Raw genomic sequence first — 6025 nt, 5'->3', positions numbered from 1 at the left:
CATTTCATTAAACAAATTTGTGAAGAATTTCCAAAATTCTTCATAAAACATTAACAAAAGAATTAATTATCCATCGCATCTCAACAGTGTTTCGATCGATTTGAGGAAGTCGAAAGGATTAAGAATGATCAAGATTAAAAGTGAAAATAATTACAAGTTGCCATTGTAATTAGTACGTTCTATTTTTTCATTATAAATTTTATTTAACATCTTATATTTGATTTAACATTATCTTTTTCCATCCATTTTTTTAACACTTTTTTCATCAGATTCGAATTACAAGTGGAGTTGAACGTTCGACATTGAACTAGTGGCGCCATCTTTCCCCCGTCTCTTAAACGTTCTTCCATCATCAAATTTATTATCAAACAAAATTTGTTTCATCGATATTTTTCTTTTTTATTTTTTTTTTCTCAAAAATTGATATGTTATCAATTTCCATTTTCTAAATTCATCTAATATTGGTACAAGGAATAATCAATTCTAAGAATTTGTAGATTAATGTGACAAATTTCAAAATATTTTCAATTATTTTTATAACAAAAACTTCACAAATATCTCTCTATTCTAGATTTACAATTTTTATTCGTTTTTAACAGTTGAATAATCATTGAGTAATCGAGCAGAAGGATCTCTTTGAAACGAAATATCGACGAGAAATCGATTAAATAGAACGTTTATCGATATTTTTTGAACGATTTACTAGTCGAGTATCATTTCCACGAATTAATCCTTAGTCCTAGATCCTTAATCCTAGTCACTAATTGTAAGTTGTTTGGAAATAGCATTACCAGTAGTCGGTAGGGTTGTCGCTAAATTACAGCGTGAAGCACATCGATCTATCCTTTATGGTCGAGATCCGTTCGTTTGGCCTGAAACAGCAGAATGTTCAGTTAGCTCGAAATAATCGAGTTTCCAACGAACAAGAGATTAAATATTGTCATCAAGTTGTATCGAAATTCGAATCGAATCCTTCTTTCCACCTCTTTCATCATATCTAACGTTAATTAGAATCATTAACAAATATCTATTTGCTATAAATTTTAATTACACCATCGATTCCCCACATTTTTAAAATTTTTGGTAAAATTAGTTCGCGTAATCTTTTTTAAAAAGAGAACAAATAAGATCTTTCTCCAAAGCTCGATCAAAAAAAAAGTTCAACTTTTATGCAAATTCGTTGTTTCATTTTTTCCTTTACGATTAAAAAAGAGAGATTTGCCTTCGTACGTGTAAATATTTGTAAAAAGCATCTCGCTCGCTGATATCTCCTGCACTTTTCACGCATCTTTCACATTCCACGATAAAAATAATTCTTGTCGCTAGCTAATCTTTCTAATCGTTCATCAAAAAGAGAAAGATAAATAAATAAGTCGAAAGGCAATAAATGACAATGAAGAAATTTTAATCGATCCTTCGTTCCACGCGAGGCATTTTCATCGCGGGAGACGGGGGGAGAGAAAAAAGAAAGAACCGAGCTCGTATATACGGTTCGAAAGTTTCGTCTAGCCGTTACGCAGCCGCTCCTTCTTATTAAATAACTTTTGAAACTAAGCGAGGCCCGGATACACGATCGGTCGGCGCAAGGCTCGAGGCGTTTTTTATTCGCACACGGAGCACACGTACGACGAGCATTTACGTACGTGAGATGGAAGGAAACAGGAGGTAGCGAGAGGTAGCGCGAAATTGCCAGGTTATTACCGCCCGGGCCGCAAACTTATTATCAATATACCTCCATAATTCACGCGGGGATGGCGTTTATGAAGACCGTGGGCAGGTTACAATTATCCGGATGAAATATTGACAGCGCGACATCGGGGATCCACATCGGGAAAACCGGGGCCGACGAAATTTTGCTCGAGAGACCGCGGGATGGGAGCAACAGGTGTCACCCGTGCACACCTTTAACAGTCTTTTCATGCATGCCTTTAACCGATGCGTCGATAATTTCGATCTCCCCCCTCTCCCTCCCCCTTTACAAAGTCGTTTCACCGTCGTCCAGACACTTTCGATGCATACTCCTTATATAGATCTTTCTTTCGGGTAATTCTATTTCGGAGAACGAGATTTCTCTCGCGTCGCGGAAATTTTTAAAAACAATTCCTCTAAACCGAGAACGATAATTATATTTTTATTGCAATATAATGGATTGTAAAAAAGAAAATGCGAAGATTTATTATATTTCTTTCATAAAAATAGATGAATTTCCTTGTAATATAGCGTATGAGGAATTTTATGACTAACCGCGAATACTTCTGCGGCGTTTCTTCAAATATATATATACTCTCTCGTTTCATAGAAGCGAGATGGTAGTAAAAATTGCACTTTCCCTCGAATTTTCTTATCAATTTAATGCTACGAAAATATATATATATATATACTAATAAAAATGTATTATTTCAGAATTTTTCAAATCTGCAACGAGGGAACCTATCTCTACAATCTGGTTGCTCCATTTCCAACTTTCTCCTTTCACGATTTATCGAAATTAATCGGAAATAATCAATATCTACGAAGGAAATATTATTAAGCCGAAGCGAAGCGAGATCCAGTCGCGTGGTGGAAACGGCGATAATAAAAGTGATGATTGGCCGTTGGCCAAGAGGTGGAGGAGTACAGTTGCAAACGTCGAGAAAGTATCGGTAAAAAGGGCAGAACCTTACGATGGTCACGTACTCGCCGCGATTTCTTTTATTTCTGGCCGTCGGGATGCAGGGACGTATCGCGGTGATCGTGAGCGTAATTTATGTTCAAAATGGCCGGACATGCACGCTCGCCACGGATAATCGGTGTAATTACGATCGATCCCAAAACAGAGCCGATACACGGTTGCGTGTATTAACGCGTGCAACGAAAATTAACGCCCGGTACTTTTTTTTACGTGAGAACGATCACCCTCTCTCCCTCTCTCTCTTTCTCTCTTTCTTCTGGGAGAGAGAGAAAAGAGAGAGATCTTGAGGTTGTCTTCGCTTCGTTTCTTCCTTCCTCTCGTCTCGTTTCGATCGACGACAACTTTATTCTTCGAGGGCGAGATCGAGAGAGAGAGAAAGAGAGAGAAAGAGAGACGTCTACGATATATCGAGCTTTGATTTTTAATAATCCGATCACGTATTGATGGATGAGCCTTTGTGCCATCATACTTGTCGAAAAGTTAAATTTTGTTCGAAGGCCTACTTGTTTTTTAATTTGCAACACTTAACTCGCTGGTTTATCTCCCTGGACCACCTGTCCGGCATGCTTCTTTTCGGCGTGCAATTACGCGTAACTAGGTTATTTCGCGTGTTCTCTCCCTCGTTTCTTTTTCCCCCTTTTTTTTTTTTTTTTTTTTAATTAACGTTCCGTGTATTTTCAGCGTAAAAAGGAAATATTGACAAATTAATTTGAAAGTGTACGACACGATAATCGATATATATATATATGTAGTATATCGAGTAAAAGTAATAAGAATTTTCCATCTCGATCTCTGTTTTACAAAGTAAATCGAATCGAGGCGAGTGTGAAAAATATATTTATAAAAAAAAAAATTAATAATTATCCCAATCGAAACTAAACTATTATTCAAACTCTCTATACGTTTTACATAATAAGGAAAAAGAAGAAGAAGGGGGGAGAAAAAAGATTGAACAAAAGAGAAACAGATCGAAAGAATGATCGATTTAATCGGATGGGAACGTACAAGCAAACGAGATCCAAAGATCATTGTACTCCTGTCAAGTTGTCGCGCTCGTAACGAGATCGACGATTGTAACCAGATAGGGATTATTCCAATTACCGAGAATTTTGTCTTCCTTTTTTCCTTTTCTTCTCTTTTTTATACATTTTTATCGCTATCGGTTCGAAAACAAGGCGTAACGAGCGTTTAATGGCCCGGTCCCCGCCCGATTTCGATCGAGGCGTACGTGCAAAGAAAGAAAGAAAGAAGGAAAGAGAGAGAGAGAAAAAGAAAAAAGGGATTTAATTAACCGCGAGGAAAACTGGGTCGCGCGACAATGAACGACAGTGGCGCTCCTTCGTGGAGAAAAATCGCGGATCTTTGGAGTGGCGATTACCATGCCGATTGCCACGCGATTTACCTCGAACGAAGCGTGAAAAGGTGTGTGGCTAATCTGAAAGGAGGAACTTTCATGCCCGCCGGATGATTGATTTTCTTCTTTTTTTTTTTTTTTTTGTTACCTTCGTTTCAATCACAAGGTAGCGAACTGTTATTCAACTTGATTCGTTGAACTCGAGATCGTGTTTCGATCCCCCTTTCTTTTTCTTTTTTATTTATTCGTGCGTAACGAGCGAAAAATTAGGAACGAACTCGGCCAACCGAAATACTCGCGGGAACCGTCTGTTATGCTAATTGCCAATGGAATTGCCATTTTCTTGAGGCAACGAGCGAGCCCCGTTTCCTTCCACTAAATTCGTTTCGCGTTATCGTCTGACGATAAAGAGGTCGGAAATAAAGGACATTTAAATAAAGGACAGTCGTGAAACCCGTAACGATCCCGACGAAATGTAACATTTAAGCCTATATAATAGGATCGAGAATCCTTTATTCGTTTTTTATTTCATCTATATGTACACTTGCAAAATTTTTATTCTAAACGTTTAATTCTAACGATATTTAAAGATACAAAATCGTATCAAAATTTTCCAGAGTTTTATCATCTATTCCCAACTTTAAATCGATTATTTATAGATTTAATATACATTTAAGCCTATATAGGATCGAGAATCCTTTATTCGTTTTTTATTTCATCCATATGTACTTGCAAAATTTTTATTCAAAAAACGTTTAATTCTAACGATATTTAAAGATACAAAATCAAAATTTTTTCAGAGTTTTATCATCTACTCCCAACTCTAAATCGATTTTATTTATAGATTTAATATACATTTAAGCCTATATAATAGGAAACTTGTAAAATTTTTAATCAAAAAATGTTTAATTCTAACGATATTTAAAGATACAAAATCAAAATTTTCCAGAATTTTATCATCTACTCCCAACTCTAAATCGATTATTTGTAGATTTTAATTTTAAATATTACAAAATTTGGACGAGTCGTTTATCGAGGGAAATTTGTTCGGGGGAAAAAAGCAAATTATTACTTTTCTTCAAAGAATTGTGGCGACGTTTCGAGTTACCTCTCGCAAATTGTAAGCATCGGCTCGAAATCTCTCCAACTCAGGAGGATGCTCTCAGTTTAAAACGGGTCACGGAGTAGAAGAGGCGAGTTACGCGCGTATAGAATTGGGAGAGAGACGATTCGAAGAAGTCCGTTCCCGATAAGTCTCGCGACTTGGAGTTTGTCGTACGAGCTCGTACGCAGAAGCACCTTTCTCCAAAGCAAGTCACGCACGAGTTCCGCGCGTTCTTACACACTTGCGTAACGCGTAATCGGCGGACGACGCGAAAAAAAGAGGGTTATCCGCCTCCAGTACCGTACGCCGCCTCCTCGTCCCCCCTCCTCTCTTCCACTCCTTTTCTAACGCACGAGATTCGACGTTATTTTCGGAGTGGAGACGAGTTCGATTAAAAGGAGAGGAGGCCATCTATCAATCGCCTCGAATCTTTAAAGGGGGAAGGGGAGGAAAGGGAAAAACGCGACGTATCTTTCGAGAGAGAGAAAATTCGAACTTTCGATACGACTTTTTTCTTTTTTTAAATCGATATTTAACGAGGGAGAAACGAGGGAGATAAGTCCTTGAGCATAAAAAGCATAATATTTTTTTTTATTTGCATAATAAGAAACTTAGTGAAACTCGTAAAAGTTTCTCGTAAAAGAAAATTTTTAAATAAGAGGAAAGTATATATTATATCGATGTATCGTCGTGGATTTGTTTGTTTATAGTCGAGGCATAATGTACGAGGGATTCTCCGTACAGAGAATTAGAGATGAGTGGAAATATACGTGCGTGTTTATATACACGCTCGAGGAGTGCGTACGCTTCGCGGAATAATAACAGAAACAAATCCCCGCCAAGTGTTAAATTCTCCTCCCGATACAAACATCGATACCATTCCACGTCGAGCCGC

At 37.4% G+C, this 6025-nt stretch overlaps 1 long non-coding RNA gene across 1 annotated transcript in view; it reads right to left on the bottom strand.

The window, feature by feature from the left end:
* Window positions 1-310: 310 nt before the first annotated feature.
* LOC107964181 overlaps window positions 311-6025 on the bottom strand; it is a 37352-nt gene continuing 31637 nt past the window's right edge. The window contains exon 2 of the long non-coding RNA XR_001702410.2: window positions 311-872. This is a non-coding gene — a long non-coding RNA (uncharacterized LOC107964181). The remainder of the gene's footprint in view (window positions 873-6025) is intronic.

Source organism: Apis mellifera, linkage group LG3 (genome assembly GCF_003254395.2).
Source record: "Apis mellifera strain DH4 linkage group LG3, Amel_HAv3.1, whole genome shotgun sequence".
NCBI classification, from domain to species: Eukaryota; Metazoa; Arthropoda; class Insecta; order Hymenoptera; family Apidae; genus Apis; species Apis mellifera.
Note: the sequence above shows the minus strand (reverse complement) of the source record. Positions and strands in the feature narration are given on the sequence as shown.